A 21,755-nucleotide genomic window follows, 5' to 3' on the forward strand; every position below is an offset into this window, starting at 1 on the left:
GTAGCAAAGCAATCGGAACTACAATTAAAACATTACAGCAAAACATGAAAAGACAAAAAAGCAATCCCCAAAGGAAAGAAAAAAAAATCACCACAAAGGGAGTTAAATGAAATTGAGGCTAGTAACATATCAGCGAAAGAATTTAGAAAAATGGTTGTAAGGATGCTCAAATGGCTGGATGACAAATACACACAACTCAATGAGAAATATAAGGAGCTGATTGAGAATGTCACCAACATGAAAAGGAACCAAGAGGAGATGAAGACATAACTGCAATAAAGAACACAATAGAAGGCTTAAACAGTAGACTAGAAGAGGATGAGGACCACATCAGTGAGCTAGAAGACAAGGTTGGAAAAAAACACAAAATAACACAGCAGCAACTGGAAAGAAAATTTAAAAAGCAAGAGGAGAGTCTAAGGAAGTTTTGGGACAAAACAAAACAACATTCACATAATAGGGATACCAGAAGAAGAGGAAGAGAAGCAAGGAATAGAAAACCTGTTTGAAGAAATAACGACAGAAAACTTTCCTGATATTGGCAAGAAAAAAACTATGCAAGTCCAAGAAGCACATAGAGTCCCAAACAAGATGAACCCCAGAAGACCAACACCAAGACACATCATAATTAAATTGGCAAACACCAATGACAAAGTAAGAATCTTAAAGGCTGCCAGAGAGAGATAGAGAGTTACCTACAAGGTATATCCTATTAGAATATCAACTACTTTCTCAACAGTAACACACCAGGCCAGAAGGGAATGGAATGAAATATACAAAGTGATGCAAAGCAAGGGACTGAACCCAAGAATACTATACCCAGCAAGGCTATCATTCAAAATTGAAGGCAGAATCAGGGGCTTCACAGAAAAAAAGGGCTAAGAGAGTTTATTACCACCAAGCCAGCAATGCAAGAAATGCTAAAGGGACTTCTGTAAAAAGGAGAAACCGAAAGGCAAGAAAAACACAAGCATTAAGAATAAAAATGACAACAAACAAGTACTTATCAATAATAACATTAAACGTAAATGGATTAAATGCTCCAATCAAAAGACAAAGGGTAGCTGAATGGATAAGAAAACATGACCCATATATTTGCTGTCTGCAAGAGACCCACCTCAGAACAAAGGACTCACACAGACTGAGAGTGAAGGGATGGAAAAAAAATTTTCAGACAAATGGAAATCAGAAAAAAGCTGGGGTTACAATACTTATATCTGACAAAATAGATCACAAAGTAAAGGCCATAACAAGAGATTAGGAAGGCCACTACATAATACTAAAGGGAGCAGTTCAAAAAGAAGATATAACTCTGGTAAACATATATGCACCCAATACAGGAGCACCCAAATACATAAAACAACTTCTGGAAGATATCAAAGGAGAGATAGCAATACAGTCATAGTAGGGGACTTTAATATCCCACTGAAACCACTGGATAAATCCTCTAGACAAAAAATCAGCAAAGAAACAGCAATCCTAAATGACTCACTAGATCAGATGGACTTAATTGACATCTTCAGAATATTTCACCCCAAAGCTACTGAATATACATTCTTCTCCAGTGCACATGGGACATTTTCAAAGATAGACCACATATTAGGACACAGGCAAAGTCTCTTCAAATTCAAGAGGATAGAAATCATAACAAGCATCTTCTCAGACCACAATGGCATAAAACTAAAAATCAACTACAATAAAAACAATGAAAAAAAATTAAACACTTAGAGGCTAAATAACATGCTATTAAACCATGATTGGGTTACCAAAGAAATCAAATAAAAAATAAAAAGCATCCTGGAAACAAATGACAATGAAAACACAACAATCCAAAATCTATGGGACACAATGAAAGCAGTCCTGAGAGGGAAGTTCATAGCTCTACAGGCCTACCTTAAAAAACAAGAAAAACTGGTAATAAATTACCTAACTTTACAACTAACTTTTGCCAATAGCTCTGAGCCCACCACCCTTCCCCCTACATCAGTGGCCGGCAAACTCATTAGTCAACAGAGCCAAATATCAACAGTACAATGACTGAAATTTCTTTTGAGAGCCAAATTTTTTAAACTTAAACTATATAGGTAGGTACATTGTTATTAACTTAATTAGGGTACTCCTAAACTGACCTTTGCTAAAAACATCCTCAGTCTGATTGAGGTATGTTCGCTGAGGTCGACCCCTTCCAACTCTCCCATCCACACTCTCTTGTATACTTGTTTCGTCTACCTCCTTTCTGAGAACCGACTTGTGCACATGGGCCATGAAGTTTCAATCGCACTGTATGTGTGCGCCCACGCGTGGTATTTTGTGGAAGAGCCACACTCATGGGGCCACAGAACTGCATGTGGCTCGCGAGCCGCGGTTTGCTGACCACTGGGGTAGACTATTCTATAAACATCAATTGCATCATATTAATTTATGGGTTTCTGACTCCTTTTATATTCTTGCTGATTTTCTCTCTAGTAATTCCATTAGAATAGAATGGGGTGTTGAAGTCATGAACTATAATTGTGAATGCCTTTACTTCTGCTTTCAGTTCTATCAATTTTTGCTTCATCTATTTTGAGGCTTCATGTTTAGTGCATATACATTTCAGATTGTTATGTATTCCTGCTAAACTGATTCTTTTGTAATTATGTAATATCCTTCATTATAATAATTTTATTTGCTTTGATGTCCACTTTAACTGGTGTTAATATAGCCATTTCTGCTTTATTTTGATGGTTTACATAGTATATCTTTTTCCATCCTTTCCTTTCAAGCTATAACCATTATTTTGAAGTGTGTTTCTTATAGACAGCATTGTGCTTTTATTCACTCCACTCACCTCTGTCTTTCAATTCATGTAAATAAATCTTGCATATTAAGTCATTATTTATGTCCTATGTGTGAAGGCTAGCATTGCATTAGTTTTCTGTTTGTCTCTTTTGTTTCTCTTTCCTTGCCTTCCACTTTGTAACTAGAACATGTTTTAGTATTCCACCTGGAATTATTGATTGACTTACAGTGTTTCTGAGTATATTGCTTGCATAGATTTCTTTACTGTTGCTGAAGTGTTACAATATACTACTTTGAGTGAAAGGTAGAAACTTTCCTTCCATTAAAGGCCCTTTACCCTCCATACTTCCTAAATATTATTTCATTGAGTATTTTCCTTATATGCATTGAGCATTATATCAGAAGATGTTATAAATTTTTAAGTACCAAATAAGATTTTTAAATCTCATGAAAAGGACATCCTATTACATATTTTTACAAAGTTCTTCTTTCCCAAACCTTCTTTTGTTATCATTTTCCTTTCATTTAAACAGCTTCCTTTAGCAGTTATTTACGGTTAGGTTTGGTGGAAACAAATTGTCTTAGTTTTCCTTTGCCTGTTTGGCTTCCCTTCCATTCCGGAAAAATACTAGTATATTCACTGGATATAGCATTTTAAATTTATATTTGAACTGTACATATATTTAATATAGTTATTTATATATTGTGAATTAAATGTCTTTTTATTTTTCCTGTTTGTCTGCCTGCTTTTTATTTATTTTTTTATTTCCTGCTTTCTGTAGGTCATTTGAAAGTTTTTAAGTACCTTTTGAATTATCTATAGTGTTTTACCTGTATCTCTTTTTATAGTTTTCTTAGTTGTTGCTATAAATATTACATGATATATATATATATTACAAACTTATCAGTGTCTAGTCATGTCACTATTTTATCAGTTCAAGTGAAGCATAGAAACCTCATGTCCTTTTATGTCTTGATCTTCCCATTTATAATGTATTAACTATTTCACATCTACATTTAGAACCATATCAGTGATATATTTTTTGCTACAACCACCAAATATAATTTTGAAAGCTCAACAGGATAAGGAAAGTATTTACCCATACTTTGGCTTATAATGTACTTTTTTCTTCCTGTTGTTCCAATGTTTCTTTTTGTATAATTTCCACCTGTTTAGAGGACTTCCTTTTGCCATTCCTTTAGGGTAGGCCTGTTGGAACATTTTCTCTTAGTTTTTCTTCATCTGAGGATGTTTTTAGGATTCCACCTGAATTGGTTGATTGATTTATAGTTTTTCTGAGTATATTGCTTGCATAGTTTTTATTTCCCCTTAATCTCTACAGGATATTTTCACTGCATATATAATTCGCAATTTGCAGATCTTTTCTTTCAGTAGTTGAAAAAATATTGTTTCACTTCCTTCTGGCTTCTATGGTTTCACTCCATTATTTCTAATGAAATATCCTATGTCATTGGAATATAATTTTCCCTATAAGTAATGATTATTTTTCTCTCTCTGGATTTCTTCCAGGTTTTGTTTTGTTTTATCTTTTATTTTTAGAAGTTTATTTATGACTAGAAGCATGGTTCACGAAATTCATGCACGAAGTGGGTGGGGTTCCCTTAGCCCAGCCTGCACCCTCTCCAATTGGAGAGCCCCTGTGGGATCGGGCCTTAATCCGCAGTCAGACATCCCTCTCGCAATCTGGGACTGCTAGCACCTAACTGCTCACTGGCCTGACTGCCTGATCACCCATAAGTGTCCTAAACTGCCAGACTGGTTGCCAACAACTGTTCTTCCCTGCCAGACTGATCTCACCCCCAGCTGCCCCCGCTTCCAGCATGGTTGCCCCCAACTTCCCTCCCTTGCTGGCCTAATCTCACACCAAAAGGCCCTCCCCTGCCCTCCTGATCTTGCCCCCAACTGCCAACCAGTGTAGGCCTGATCTCTCCCCCAACTGCCCTCCTCTTCTGGACAAATTGGTTATGATTGGTCAGTCTCTATGCCCTTCAGCTTCAGAAACTCCACCTCCTAGGCAGCCATTGCCTCCCCACAGCACCCAGATTTGGTTTTTATAGGTCGGTTTCTATGCCACTCACCGTCAGAAGCTCCACCTCTAGGCAGCCATTGGTTCTTCAAAGCACCCACATTTAGTTCTGATTGGTAGGTTTCTATGCCAATCAACATCAAAAACTCCTCCTCCTAGACAGTCATTGGTTCTTCACAGCACTCATATTTGGTTCTATTGGTCGGTTCCTATGCCAGTCAGCGTCAAATGCTCCACCTCCTAGACTGAAATTGGTTCTTCACAGCACCCATATTTGGTTTTGATCGGTCGGTTCCTATGCCAATCAATGTCAAAAGCTCCTCTGGGACAACCATTGGTTCTTCACAGCACCCACATTTGTTTCTGATTGGACGGTTTCTATGCCAATCAAAGTCAAAAGCTCCATCTCCTACACAGCCATTGGTTTTTCATAGCACCCACAATTGGTTCTCATTGGTCGGTTCCAATGCCAATCAGGGTGAAATCTCCTTCTCATAGGCAGCCATTGGTTCCTCATAGCACCCACATTTGGTTCTAATTGGTACGTTCCTATGCCAGTCATTCTCAAAAGCTCCGTGACTAGGTAGCCATTGGTTTTTCACAGAACCCATATTTAGTTTTGATTGGTCAGTTCCTATGCCAGTCAGCATCAAAAGCTCTTCCTCTTAGGAGGCCATTGGTTCTTCACAGCACCTTCAATTGGTCCTGATTGGTCAGTTCCTATGCCACACAGCATCAGAAACTCGACCTCCTAGGCAGCCATTGGCTCCCCACAGTACTCAGATTTGGTTCAGATTGGTTGTTTTCTATTCCAGTCAGCATCAAAACCTCAACCATCTAGACATTCATTGGTTCTTCACAGCACCAACATTTGGTTTGGATTGGTCGGGTCCTATGCCAGTCAGTGTGAAAAGCTCCTCCTCATAGGCAGCCATTGGTTCTTCACAGCAGATGCATTTGCTTCTGATTGGTTGTTTCCTATGAATCAAATTCAAAAGCTACGCTTCCTAAGCAGCCATTGGTTCTTTAAAGCAGCCATATTTGGTTCTGATTGGTCGGTTCCTACGCCAGTCTGTGTCAAAATGTCCTCCTACTAGGCATCCATTGGTTCTTCAGAGCACCCCTATTTTGTGCTGATTGGTTGGTTCCTATGCCAGTCAGCATCAAAAGCTCCACCTCCTAGAAAACCACTGCTTCTTCACAGCACCAACATTTGGTTTTGATTGGTCAGTTTCTATGCCAGTGAGCATCAAAAGCTCCACCTCCTAGGAAGCTATTGTCTCCGACAGCTCCCACATTTAGTTTTCATTGGTTGGTTTCTATTCCAGTCAGCACAAAGAGTTCCACCTATCTCCCAGCCCAATCAGCTAGGTGGGGCTGAACAGCAGCCCCCTCCAACTGCTGGGGAAGTCGAGGAAAGAAAGAGGGAGAGAAAGAGAGAGGCAAGAACTGATCAGCAACTGCCACTGAGCCTGTGGATCAGACCCTGCCTCTCTCTCTGGGTCTCAGCCCCCTGGGCAGTCAGTGCTGTGTTGCCAGGCTGCAGCAGGGCATTCAGTGCTTGGTCGCCATGGCAACCTAGGCTGACTGAAGGGCTTCCTGGTTGGTCAGCCTTCCATCTGATTGGTCGTTACTACCCTAGGCTTTTATATATTAGGACTAGAGGTCCGGTGCACAAAAATTTGTGCACTCGGTGGGGAGGGAGTCCCTCAGCCCAGCCTGTGCCCTCTAGCAGTCTGGGACCCCTCGGGAGATAATGACCTGCTGGCTTAGGCCTGCTCCCGGGTGGCAGAGGGCAGGCCCAATCCCTAGGTACAGCCCCTGGTCGGGCTCAGAGCAGGGCCGATTGGGGGGTTGGGGCGCCACCCCCTGTCACACACAGAGCAGAGCCCATCAGGGGGGTTGGGGCTCCGTACCCTGTCATGCACAGAGCAGGGCCCATCAGGGGGTTGGGGCGCTGCCCCCTGTCATGCACAGAGCAGGGCCCATCAGGGGGTTGAGGAGCTCCCCCCTCTCACTCACAGAGTAGGGCCTATAGGGGAGTTGCGGCACCGCCCCCATCACACACAGAGCAGGGTGGATCAGGGGGTTGGGGCGCTGCCCTCTATCACCCACAGAGCAGGGCCGATCAGGGGGTTGGGGCACTGCCACTGTCACACTCGGAGCAGAGCCGATGGGGAGGTTATGGCTCTACCCCGTCACACACAGAGCAGGGCCCATGGGGGGGGTGGGGGCGGTTGGGGCGCCACCCTCTATCACCCACAGAACAGGGCCGATCAGGGGGTTGGGGCGCCACCACTCTCACACTCAGGACAGGGCCGATGGGGAGGTTATGGCTCTACCCCATCACACACAGAGCAGGGCCCGGCGGGGGGGGGGGGGAGGTTGGGGTGCCGCACCCTGTCACACACAGAGCAGGGCCAATCAGGGGGTTTGGGCGCTGCCCCCTGTCACGCTGATCCCGGTGCCGGGAGGCATATTACCCTTTTACTATATAGGATAGAGGCCTGGTGCACGGGTGGGGCCAGCTGGTTTGCCCTGAAGGGTGTCCTGGATCAGGGTGGGGGTCCCCACTGGGGTGCCTGGCCAGTCTGGGTGAGGGGATGATGGCTGTTTGCAGCTGGTCACACACCCTTCAGGGTAGGGGTCCCCACTGGGGTGCCTGGCCAGTCTGGGTGAGGGGCTGAGGGCTGTTTTCAGGCTGGGAGTGACTGAAGTTCCCAAACACTCCTTTTTTCCTTTTTTTTTTTTTATTCTGGGCCAGCTTTAGCTTGAGGCTTGGCTCCAGCTCTTAGGCCTCCACTCCTGAAAGTAGGTTTCTGGCCTTTGCATACAATGTTGCGAATCTGCTGGCTGAAGTCCAGCGGTATTTGTTACAGAGTTTCTTTTTTTTTTTTTAAATATATTTTATTGATTTTTTACAGAGAGGAAGGGAGAGGGATAGAGAGTTAGAAACATCGATGAGAGAGAAACATCGATCAGCTGCCTCCTGCACACTCCCCACTGGGTATGTGCCTGAAAGCAAGGTACATGCCCTTGGCCGGAATCGAACCTGGGACCCTTGAGTCCGCAGGCCAATGCTCTATCCACTGAGCCAAACTGGTTAGGGCACAGAGTTTCTTAAACTGCAGGCTCAGAGGCCTGCAGCCACAGGCGGGGAACGGCAGGCGGGGAACGTTGGAGTCCTCTGTCACTGAGGCAAGCAAGCCTCATGTTAGTTTCAAGCTGCCTGGTTTCTGGCCACCATCTTGGCTGAGAGTTAATTTGCATATCTCACTGATTAGCCAATGAAAAGGGTAGCGGTCATACGCTAATTACCATGTTTCTCTTTTATTAGTGTGGATGATATGTCTTGGCATGAATACATTTGGATTTCGCTTATTTTGGGTTTTCTCAGATTCTTGAATCTCCAGGTTTATATCTTTTGTCAAAGTTTAAAGATTTCAATAATTATTCCTTGAAATATTGTTGCAGTCCTATACTCTATCCCTTTTCCTTCTGGGATTTTGATTATAAGATTCATTTGAACCACACATTCCTGAGATGTTATCCCTTTTTTGTTCTTTAATATACAGTATTTTCTCTCTCTTGTTAAGATTGTGTAAATTCTATTAATCAGCCTTAAATTCTGTGATTCTATCCTCTCATCTCTACTCTGTTATTGAACCCATCCAGTAAGTTTGATATTTGCTGTTGTATTTGTCAGTTTTATAATTTCTGTTTGATTATTTTTTCTAACTTCTATATGATTATTTTTCCTAACTTCTATTTAGAGTTTGAGAATGTTTAATGTTTTAAGAGAATTCAAAATTGCTAGTTGAAGCATTTTACGGTGGCTGCTTTTAAATTCTTGTCAAATAATACCAACATCTGACTCATCTTGGTGTATGCATCTGTTGATTAACTTTTATCATTAATTTTTTAATTTCCTTGTTCTTAATAAAATGAATGATATTTTATTTTATCCTGGACATTTTTAATATTATATTATGAGTCTCTGTATTTTGTTTAATCTTTTTTTAGCAGATAGCCATCCTGTTGAGGCTTGGTGTGAGAGCCAAGTGGTTGTGTATATTATCCTTCTGCTGGGCCGCTGACACCACCTGGGCAAAAGTGGAACACTGAATCACACTGCTTCATTGCAGGCAAAAGGGGAAAAGTTTAGCTACCCCTTTTTCCTACTGACCAATTCACCGTAGGGGAATCAAAGCACACTTTATGTCCGGCAGGGGATGGAAAACCAACTGACAGCATGGGTGGGCTGAGACTACCCCACAGATATTCTGAACAGTGCTGCCTGCTTCCTTTGAGATCAAGGGTAAGAGTGGAAAATCATTCCTTACTCAACCCAGCTGAAATCTCAGAGGTAAAGGGTATAGCTTCTTCCATTTGTATTTGGCTGGATTTGGTTGGATAGTGCTAAAACAGGTTTTCTGTTGCTAGGCTATCCTTTTCCAGATCTTTGGTTAGTAGGAACTAGAGCTGTTTTCCTTTGAGTCTATTGGCAGTTTGGGGTTAGATACACTTTACTTCTTCAGTGTTTTTTCTTGGGTATATCAACAGCAATAAGAAACACAGGGAATTTATCACCATGTTATTCCTTAAGGACAGAGGTCCCTTGGAAAATCATTTTTAAAAAATCTTCCTATGCTGATTTTCTGTTCTATGCCTAGGTATATTTAGTTTAAAAAGGAAGATCTGTAGAAATAAATAAATAAATAAATAAATAAATAAATAAATAAATAAATAAATAATAAAAATGAAGATCTGTGAGGAATAAATTACTCCATTTTGGTAGGATTGGAAATTGCTTTTATGTATTTTTAGTGCAATGTTTTGTACAATTAATATATTTTTCAATTATTTTTTTAAAATAATAATTGCTCATTATAGATAATTTAGAAAATACAAAGAAAGAGTTTAGGTTGTCTCATTTTGTTTTCCCCCAAACCAACTCCTCTAACAAAGATTGTGGATGGTTGTCTTAGCAGGTGATCAGAGGAAACACTATGAGGTGTGTAAGGTAGGAAAGAACACAAACTTTGTGTTAATGCATAAGTTTCAATTGCTGGCAATCGGGTCTCAAATATACTTGAGAACTCTGGTAGACTGTGTGGAACATGCCTCAGAATTCCTTACTTGTCACTCATTGAGTATTGCATCAAGAACGCAAACTCTGACATTTGTGGCCTGATTGCTTTCACAGCATAGTATATTCCCAAAATCAGAGAATGTCCTCAAGCAGAGAAATGAAGGGAGTTATCTGTTGTCTTCAGTCTCCGGGATAGGAGGAATTTGAGGGGTAAAGACAGCATTTGCTACAGTTCTACCCTTGCACTATCTTATCCACTCATGCTTCACCTAAAGTCCATTCTGTCCTATTACTTATCCTTTATGGTGGTGCGTATTTGCAGTCCCTTAAATTAAAAAAAAAAAAAAAGACAACAGAGGTTTAATGAGACAAGTTTTAGTACTTGATGTATTTTTTTCCTTCTTATATTAATCTTCGGGTTTACCATGAATTTTAGGCTTAATTTCCGGTACCTTCAGCATGCATTTCTACTGGTTTCGGTTGTGCGACATGTTAAATGACCTAGACTTTCATCTCTGAAAGATTTTAGCCTCTGATTACCTTGCCCTTGCCAGTCCATCACTGTTACAATTTCTATTTTACTATTAATATCTAGCATGGAAGCACAAAAAGGGATCTGAGTAAATGTCCCCATTTTAGCACAGCAATCCCAACTGTTTGTGAAATTAAGTTTAATTACCACTACTGGTATTGTAACACTTTCTTTCTCTATGTTTTACTGGTTGAAGGAACCCAAAGAGATCCATCACAGGCGTAGATTTAGATATCATGGTTCTATTCTTATTTATACTATAGAACAGTGATGGCAAACCTTTTGAGCTCTGCATGTCAGCATTTTGAAAAACCCTAACTTAACTCTGGTGCTGTGTCACATATAGAAATTTTTTGATATTTGCAACCATAATAAAACAAAGATTTATATTTTTGATATTTATTTTATATATTTAAATGCCATTTAACAGAGAAAAATCAACCCAAAAAAATGAGTGTCATAGGTTTGCCATCACTGCTATAGAAGTTCCTTCTTGTGGAAAGCAGGAACCTTAGAACCTACAGCTGCTGGGAAAAAATCACAAAGTTCTCAAGTGGGTCACTGGGAGTGATGGGAGGTGTGCCATTTCTACTTCTATCACTTTGTTCCTGGACACTTGTGTTCTATCATTTGTGGAATAGCACAGTGAAATTTACATTTGCTTAAGGGATGTGCTACATCCTGAATAAAAGCATTCTACCTTCTGTGATTCTCAATTCTAAGCTAACACCATAGCTGTACCATAGAAACTGTTTCAATGTTTGATCAGGCTGCAGCTTCCGAGTGATATAATATATGGTAAAAGCAATGACTCCTGTGGCCATGTGCTAATTGTGCTAATAGTTTAGGTTGCTAGAAAGTGGCTCTCTTTCTCCAAGGTGATATATACCCAGTACCTGACACTCTGTGAGTCTCTGAATAGTGGTGTTAGTAGAAACAGCATGAACAGACAAGGCATACCCGCACCAAGAATTCATGCCATTCTTAGTAAAGACTAACCTCTCCTGTGTTAGGAGTCATATGTAGTCAACTTCCCACCATATGGCTGGTTGGTCCCTTTGAGAGGTTGTACCATGTCAAGGGCCCAGTCTCAGTCTTTGCTGTTTATAAAGTAGATATTTAGTAGCAGAAGTATGTAGTTTTGCTTTAATGAGAGGCTATTCATACTACTGAGCCTGTGTATCATTGCCAATTTTGTTACCGTGTGTAGTTGTTGCATGGCGCTCCCCCCCCCCCAAAAAAAATAGTTATGTCCACATCAATTTCCTAGAACCTATGAATGTTACATTATTTGGAAAAAGGGTCTCTGCATATGTAATTAATTAAAGGGACTTGAGATAACATTATTGTGAATTATCTGGTTAGACTTTAAATTCAATGGCAAGTGAGATTATAATAGACACACAGAGGAGGTACATTCAGATAGAAGAGGAGGAGGCAATGTGAAGACGGAGGCAATGACTAAATATAGCAACAAATCAAGAAAGGCAAAACATTGCCAAAAGCCACCAGAAGCCATGATAAAGTCATAAAACAAATTCTTCTGCAGAGCCTTAGGAGAGAGCATAACCCAACTAACATCTTGATGTTGGACTTCCAGCCTCCTGAACTTCAAGATAATACATTTCTATTGCTTTAAGCAACCAAATTTGTAGTGATTTTTCAAGGCAGGCCTAAGAAACCAATATGGTATGATTATTATATTTATGATCTCATTATATAAGCAATGGGGTGGCAGAAAAGTTAAACTAGAAGAAACCCACTAAAGCAATCATTCTGTACAGCTGGTTCTTCAATGCCCCCTCTATAGTGGGTGCTCTCAGGTGGGCACTGACTTGAGAAAAGTTCCGTACACTTTGCCTACTCTTATAGGCTCAGCCATGTTCATCTTCCTCAAACTTCATTGTCTTCTAAAAATCTTGCTCATTCTACACTTCTGATTATCAGTTTGATTATGTTTTCCTACTCTGGTGAAGAGAGTGTCATCTAGAGCCACCTTAGGAAGATATTCAGGTGATGAGTTATATAGTCTTCCATAGTTAACCCATTGTACTATGTCCATCTTTCTCAGCCTTCTAACTCCATCTTCAATGCCGTGGCAAGATAGTTCAGACACCATCACCTCATCTACAATGAAGGATCTTTTAGTTCTCCACATGAACCCCAATCTACATAATTTACCAATCAGGTATAGCTGCTGTCCCCTGAACGGCCCCTTTGACCAAAAAATTTAAAAAAAATGGTCCTTAATCAGAGAAATACAGGAAGGCCTTAATGTGTTCAGGAATTATTTTCAGGGCATTTGGACAGGGTATAAATAGTATCTGCTACAAATGTCAAAGGCTAAATTATGACTAGTGGATTCAAATATATTTTTATTAGAATATTGACTTTATTTGTTAACAACTATCTGATCTTGGGCAATTCCTTAATGTGTATGAGCTGGAATTCCCACATTGAAAATAAAATTACTATAACATAATTTGGTAGAAAATTGGGATAATAGACATGCATAGCTTGCACTAACTAATGAATATTGGAGGTGAGACCAAAACTCTAATTTATTTGACACCAAAGCCTGGGCTTTTGACCATTATGCCATAGTCACTGGAAAGGGGAGGGCGAGTGGAAGTCAGTCATGCTACACAATATCAGGCCTCCATATCCTCACTCCAGGAGAGGCTTTCAGGTTAAAGTCAGTTTAAATGTAACATTGAAACTTTATAATAATTTCTGAAGGCTAAATGCACAAATAGAATTCAAGTCCAGAAAAACTGTATACTCTCAAGCCTTTATTCTCACTTGGAGGTAGGATCTACTTAACAGTCTTCCTGGTTTACTAGAAAGAACTTTGAAGACAGTATTCTGGCAAAAATTTAATTCATTACACTTGGACATCATTTGTTTAACACCTAAAATTTGCATTTTAAATGCATATAAGGAAATGGCTATTTACACATTCTTAATTCTGTATTCTTAAATATCCTTATAATTGACATATCTTTTGTCCTCTATTAGCTTAAATAGTCCAAAGGACTTTTTATATTGCAAGAGATTTATGTTGTGCTTGTTTCTACTGTCACTTTAAGTTAGAGACCACTTAACAAATGACCTCCATTATGTTGTTTCCTTCCTCTTCCAGACAGTTCACATTAGAGTTCACTACTGGATTGCAGATGACTGTTGTCACCTTGAGAAAATATTAAACCAATCAATTTCCTCCCCAAGGTTGGCATTAACTACTGACATTTTAATTGCACAGTGGTATTAACGATCCTTGTAATGCTTAAAATTTTGGTCTAAAGCTGTTCATGGCCTGCTTTTGTGTGTTTAGAATGGGATTAGATGAAATTTGTTCATCGCTTTGTTAATCTCGTCCACATCTTGCTGATTCTGAGCACACTTTAATAAAACGCTGCTTCATTTTATGTACCTTTTAGGTCTTAGGGAGAAACAAATCGGTCGAAAGGGGAAAAAATAAAAGAAAAAACTCAAACTCTGTTTTTTTTTTTTTTTTTGGTGAGATTTTATCTTTCAGCTAGACCTGGAAAGTGACTAAGTAATTTCTTATAATTAATTTTGGCTTATTTGGTCTTGCTTAGTTCTCTTGAGTAATAAGAGTAGAACTTTTCCACACAATATATTCCATGATACATTTACAAGTTTGCTACAGGAAGCAAAATCAAGTTTCTGATAGAGGAAAGAGGCAGATAAAATTTTCATCATGCAAAGACCTTTGCCTAATACTTTCTCTTGATCAATAGAAAATCGAGAGTAGATTACATTCAATGGTACAACAAACTTGTATTATTAGCCAAGTGTGGGAGCCACTCTGGAGGAACCTGATAGTCAAGGCCAATTAAAGCACAGAGGCCTTGTTGTCAATACACCGGACTGTCCAAGGCCACTCTGCGCCTAGGCTAAGATACCATACACAGCTGCAAGGCCACAGCGATCTCATGGTATGTGGTGCCTTTTTATAACCCCAATGATTCATGTAACTATTGGCATGAAGCCTTCTTTGTCTCTGGAATAATATACAGGTTACAGATGAGCTAGTATAAGAAGCAAAGGTGGCAGGCACAGAGGATGTAGCTCCTATGTGTGCAGGAAAAGGTTACAGAGCTCAGATGGTGCTGAGAGCTGGTACTGCTATGATGTAAAGCTAAGAGCTCATATATAGCTACCATGTTAACCAGCCAGTGTGCTGGAAGAGAAGCTAAGAGGTATTTACTATGTGAGGCTACAGAGACCAGCCAGTGTGCTGGGAAGGGGGAGACAGGAGAAGCTGCTGAGCCAGAGAACTTAGGTACCACTATGATGTGAGGCGATGAGCCTGGGGGCAGCCTGCGGCTGCTCAGAGAATAGCTGCAGATACAGAGACTGATGCTGCTGTTGTGGGAAAGATGTATCTGTTCACCAGCCAGTGTACGGCTGCCTGTCTGTATGTGGGGCTTTGCTGTGAAGGACTGTTCTGTCTGATGGCTATATGGCCACTGGCTTTTGCAATAAAGACTCATTCTTATATGCCCACAATTTCTCTTGGCTTCTCTGTCTGCCCCACCACTGAGAATTGACCTGAGCTTCTGACACCAAATTTTTAAAAATATTTTAGCTCCTTTATCCTTTCCAGTGACAACTTCATGCCTACCTCTATCTTCAGTACCTGATCAAAAATTTCTTCTCCTAACATATTCTTTTCTTTGTTGTTCTGTAAGGACACACAAAATATTAGAAGAGACTCAGGGATTTCAGTGAAATAGATCTAGGTTCTCGCACATAATTCCACTACTGTGTTACCAGGGGCAAATTACCCAACTTCTCCGAGTTGCAGTTTCTTTTTTTTATGAAATAGAGACAATAATGCCTCTCTCAGAGAGTTTATATGAGGTCTAAATTAGATAACATATGTGAAAAAACAACAGGTTTTGTACTTATAATAAGAATCAAAGGGGAATTTAGGCTACACTGTTGCATGGGTTTGTCGACTGGGAATAGCATAAGATTTGATGCTGAAAGTCCATGTAGTCTGGCATCTGAAAGTAGCACATAAATTAATTTAGTTTCATTTTTAAATTTTTTTGCTTTAAGGCAAACATTTCAGTGTTTACTAATTTACTTTCTACTGGACAGTAAGAAGAATTGAAAATATAAGAGGTCAAAATTGCCAGAGATTCAATTTGCTTTTCTGAACACTTCCCTGACCTCTTCCTGCAGGAACACACACATAGGATTCTTGACGTTATGAAGAAATAGAAATTATAGCAAGACTGAGGAAAACAATTTCCCTGTAAAGTCCAGAGCCCGAATTTCCAATGCAGGAGCAGGCACCTACTTAATTAAATTTGGAAAATTATATTTGATCTAAAGTACAAAATATAAATTATTATCTGTTTATGTATTACTTTTCTTCTAGTAAAGAATTCTTTTTTTAATAGTTTTTATTGTTTTCAGAGAGGAAGGAAGAGGGAGAGAGAGAAACATCAATGATGAGAGAGAATCATTGATCAGCTACGCCATCCTGCATGTCCAGCACTGGGGATCAAGCCCACAACTGGGGCATGTGCCCTTCCTTGGAATCACACTGTGACCTCCTGGTTCATAGGTTCATGCTCAACCACTGAGCCACACCGACTGAGCTCTAAAACACTCTTAAGGTATTAAAGATCGTGAAGCCAATAACCTGTACATAAAATTTTTTAAATTTTATCTTTATTGTTGAAAGTATTACAGATGTCCTCCCCCCTGCTTTTCCACCATTGACTCCCCATCCCCTTCCCCAGGCCTTCAGCTCACTATTGTATGTGTCCATGGGTTATAAGTTCTTTGGTTAATATCTCACAACCAACACAAATAATAATTAAGTATTTATTTTGCACTCTTCATGTACTCAATACTATCACAAAACCTTTGGGGTATTCAGGAGGAATATGCCATAATAGCTTCCTACACATAAAGAGCTTGCAATTTAGTTGTGGAAATCAGACGAGCATACACAAAACATCAATAGATAAACAAAAACTAGGTCATAATTATGTCTTAAATCAGGCACAGAGCAGATTATAATTTCATTTTTTATATGCATAAAAATTTTTTGAATACTGATTCATTTTCATCATTTTGTTGATGAAAGTATAGTTATTTTTATTCTGTAGTTTTCAGCACATGTAAATCATATCTACATACTTAAAATATTTTTGAACCCTACCAACCTAAATTTTGGATTCAGGCTCATGAAACTTTTACAAAAATCATGTATATTTTGAAGTAGGTATTTCTTCAACTTAAAAGGAATTGTGTTCCTGAGAAAGGTGTTGAAATAAAAACCATGTGGGTCAAAGAAGATTGTTCCATTGGGAGGAAAAATTTTGTAATGAAAGGCTGTATCCCCATTCATGAACTTTCATTCATCCAATTATTCACTTATTTATTTATTAAGAATCTGTTTCTGTGTCAATCCTGTGCTAAGTACTATATATACAAAGATGAATGCAGAAGACCTTGCTCCTGCCAACATAGGGGGAAACAGGCAATAAACAAGCGAATAAATAAATGTAGAATTATGAATTGCTATGTGCTATTTAATTAAAGAAGCTAAGAGAGAGACAATAATAATAGAGGCAAGCTAGACTGCCCCAGAGAAGGCTTCTGATGGGGTGATTATTAAAAATAGCTAGACTTTTGAAAATCTAGGATAGAGAATTCCAGCCAGAAGGGCTAGCAATGCATATATATATATACTAGAGGCCCGGTGCACAAAAATTTGTGCACTCGGGGGTAGAAGGGGTCCCTCAGGCTGGCCTGTGCCCTCTAGCAGTCTGGGACCCCTCGGGAGATAACGACCTGCTAGCTTAGGCCTGCTCCCGGGTGGCAGAGGGCAGGCCCAATCCCTAGGTGCAGCCCCTGGTCGGGCTCAGAGCAGGGCTGATTGGGGAGTTGGGGCACCGCCCCCTGTCATGCACAGAGCAGGGAGATTGGGAGGTTGTGATGCCATCCTCAGTTATGATCAGGGTAGGGCCGATTGGGGGGTGGGGACACCGTCCCCTGTCACACTCAAGGCAGGGTCGATGAGGAGGTTGCGGCGCCACCCTAGGTCACGCACAGAGCAGGGCCCATCAGGGGGGTTGGGGCTCTGTACCCTGTCACACACAGAGCAGGGCCCATTAGGGGGTTGGGGCACCGCCCTCTATCACCCACAGAGCAGGGCCCATCAGGGGTTTGGGGCTCTGTACCCTGTCACACACAGAGCCACAGGGGGATCAGGGGGTTTGGGCACTGCCCCCTGTCACGCTGATCCCGGTGCCGGGAGGCCTCTCGGCTCCACTGATCCCGGTGCTGGGAGGCATATTACCCTTTTACTATATAGGATAGAGGCCTGGTGCATGGGTGGGGCCAGCTGGTTTGCCCTGAAGGGTGTCCTGGATCAGGGTGGGGGTCCCCCTGGGGTTCCTGGCCAGCCTGGGTGAGGGGCTGAGGGCTGTTTTCAGGCTGGGAGTGACTGAAGTTCCCAACCGCTCCTTTTTTTCTTTTCTTTTTTTTTTTTTATTCTGGGCCAGCTTTACCTTGAGGCTTGGCTCCAGCTCTTAGGCCTCCGGGGCTGAAAGTAGGTTTCTGGCCTTTGCTTACAATGTGGCAAATCTGCTGGCTGAAGTCTGCTGGTATTTGTTACAGAGTTTCTTAAACTGTCCGCTCAGAAGCCTGCAGCCACAGGCGGGAACGTTGGTTTCCTCCATCACTGAGGCAAGCAAGCCTCATGTTAGTTTCAAGCTGCCTGGCTGCCGGCCGCCATCTTGGCTGACAGTTAATTTGCATATCTCGCTGATTAGCCAATGAAAAGGGTAGCAGTCGCACGCCAATTACCATGTTTCTCTTTTATTAGTGCAGATTATATATATATATATTCAAAGAACATAAACATAAAATAAGAGAGTGTCATGAAGCAAGGCTAGGAAGGCAGCAGTGGTCAAACCTCATGGGCTCCTTTAGGTCACTAATACTTTGCTCTCAGTGCAATAAATTGCATTGTTGTGTTTGAAGAGGACAAGTGACATAATCTTATTTACACGTTATAAAGATCACTTTTGAAAAAAAAAAAAAAAAAAAAGATCACTTTTGTTTATTTGTAGAGAAAAAATTAGCCAGGGATAAGAAAGAAAATGCATAAATCCAGTGCATGTTTTTTATATTAAATAAATTAAAATATATATGCCTTTATTTTACATGCCATAAAGCTTTTAGATTTTTATATGTATTAATTAATGGGGTACGGGAGTGAACACTGGAATGTAAATTCTATGAAAGCAGAGGCTTCATTTGTTTTATCTTATACAAGTAGAACTTAGCTTAGTACTATGTACCTAGTATTGGTCAAAAATATTTGTTAAATTTCCTAATTAATTGATGAGTGAATAAAATAACTTTGATTTAATGTAAGTGAATTCTAAAAGAATGACTTTCACTTGGGAGAACTGTATAGCAGTATAGTAGGACTTAATAAAATACTGTGCAAGAGCTGGGATCCAGTAATAGCCAAGAGAAGGATGAGATTAACTGTTCTCTGAAAGGAAGAAGACAGCATGTGGAAGCTTGATGAATATAATTTGTGTGCTCCCTGCTAGAAATACAATAAATGTAAAATGTGTATAAGAGGTAAAGTGTTGTTAATGGCATATCTTTATGAAGTGGGTTATTCTGAAATAAGAATTGTTTATAATAAAGTAAGCAGAAGATTATAATGAAGAAAAATTTAGGAAGCAGAAATAGTTCCTTAGTAACATTTGTATTAAAAACATTTATTAAATAGGTTGTAAAAAAAAGAAGAAAGAAAGCCAAAAAAGAACCCCACTACCCTTAGGAAAACTTCAGCATTAGCTAGGTGACTTGTCCATCCGAACATTACCCAAATAGTATTTATCAAGAAAAAGGACAGTGCTTTTCTACATAGACTATTTTCTTTAAAATTCATGTTTAGTAATCTTTCCACATATATAGTGACTTTGAAATCAGAGAGAGGAAATAATTGACATTGTAAGTTTTGCAATATATATTTTAATTGACAAAGAAGCAAGTACAATAATCTAACTCACATATTTATGCAAAATACACTTGCTGACAAAATGATAATTAGCCAACTAAAGGTAAATGTTGGTAGGGTAGGTTTGCATGTAACACTTATCACCTGATGATGCTCCGAAAAGCAATTGAGATATACTGCAGCCAATATAAAAGTATAACTCAGAAACTGTTCTGGCATCTCCAAACACATTAACAACTAACACAACATAAGGAAGTAGCTGTCATCTTATATAATAAAAGCTTAATATGCTAAGTGTCCAGTCGACTGGTTGGCCTTTCAACCAAACAAAGCATAATATGCTAATGATATGCTAAGGCCACTCAACTGCTCACTATGGCGTGCACTGACCACCAGGGGGCAGACGCTGTGACTGGTAAGTTAGCTTGCTGCTGGAGTCTGGCTGATCAGGACTGAATGAGATGGGCTGGACACACCCTGGAGCCTTCCTGCAGTCCCTCCCTGGATGGCCAACTTCCCACATCTCTCCCCAGTCCCAATTGTGTACCGGTGGGGTCCTTTGGCCTGGCCTGTGCCCTCTCACAATCTGGGACCTCTCAGGGAATGTTGGAGAGCCAGTTTCAGCCCCAGGCGAACCTGAGGGACTCCACTGGGGCATGAATCCGTGTACCGGGCCTCTAGTTAAATATAAAAGGCATCCAAGGAAATGCAAAACATTAATGGGAAAGAGTATATGCACACCTATGTTCTTTGTAGCATTATTTACATTAACCAAGATTAGAAAGCAACCCAAGAGCGCATAATAGATGAGTTGATAAAAAAGAAGTGGTGCATATATACAATTGAATATTACTCAGCCATACAAAGAATAATATCTTGTCATTTGTGACATCATGCATGGACCTGGAGAAAGACAAATACCATATGATTTCACTTATATGTGGAATCTAAAGAACAAAATAAATGAACAAATAAAATTGAAACAGACTCAAAGATGCAGAGGACAGACTAATGGTTGCCAGAGAGGAGGGGGCTTGGGGGTATGGGTGTAAAAGGTGAAGGATTAAGAAGTACACATTGGCAGTTACAAAATAGTCACAAGAATGTAGAGTACAGCAAGGGGAATATAGTCAATAATATTGTAATAATTATGTATGGTGCCAGATGGGTACTGGAAATATCAGGGGACCACTTTGTAAAGTATACAATTGTCTAACTATAATGCTGACATCTGAAACTAATACAAAATAATATTGGATGTAAACTGTAATTAAAATTAAATTAAATTAAAATTTTTTTCCAAACATACATAAAATCACCAATTAATGCATTATGCTTATTTATGAGTCACTTCTTCTGGAATTCAATGTATGTTTTTCCCATGGAAGCAAAGTTATGAAGTTAATTTCAAAGGATATTTTGGTAAAAGCCAATTTAACCCATAATGTAGCTAACATGCAAGACGATAACATAAAATATCCTAAAAATATATATAAAACCCACAAAAAATCCTCCATATTAAATACAGGGAATAAAAACATTTCAAGACCTACATGGTTTTATGACAGCTGATGCAACCATTTAGTATGTTCCCTGACAATAACTTATCAAAGTCATTGGTCCTACCTCTCAAATATAAGATTCTACTAATGCTCCAAATGCAAGTGTGTAATCTGAAAGCACAGCAAGTGGGGTCATGTTCACAGCAGCTACAATCTGTGGACTTGTGCTTACATCTGCTGCACAGCAATGTAATCGCTTAGCTCTGACTTGTCTCTGTCCTTCCAAATTATTTCAGCAGTAAAAAGACTTGAAGTTTGCATTGTTTATGGTAGATGTTTATAAAAAATAAGCTTTTAATTTAGAGTACCCTTTACAATAAATACCAGGTAGGGCTCTACCTATAACACAGTGTTTTGATTAGGAATATCATTTTTTATATATAGTCCTGAAAGAGTAACATCTTCAGGATTCTATCAGGTGTTTTTAATTTTCTAGAAAGTTTTCTGCAATCATAATGGACTGATAAGCACTCAGACCTTGCATCTACTCATAGATTAAGTTTCCTAATTTATTTTCAATGAGTCTGATTCCCATATGGCTTTACCTTGAGCAACTTTTCCATACAAAGCATTGATAAGAGGTATTTGAAAAACCTCTCCTCAGAACTATGTTTACACATACCAAATTGACCATTTGTCAGTCTTTTACATTGAGGATCCTTTCACTTAACTTATTTATGAAAAAAAAAAGTCAGAATGACTTTTG

The sequence above is a fragment of the Myotis daubentonii genome, chromosome X (assembly GCF_963259705.1).
Source record: "Myotis daubentonii chromosome X, mMyoDau2.1, whole genome shotgun sequence".
NCBI lineage: Eukaryota > Metazoa > Chordata > Mammalia > Chiroptera > Vespertilionidae > Myotis > Myotis daubentonii.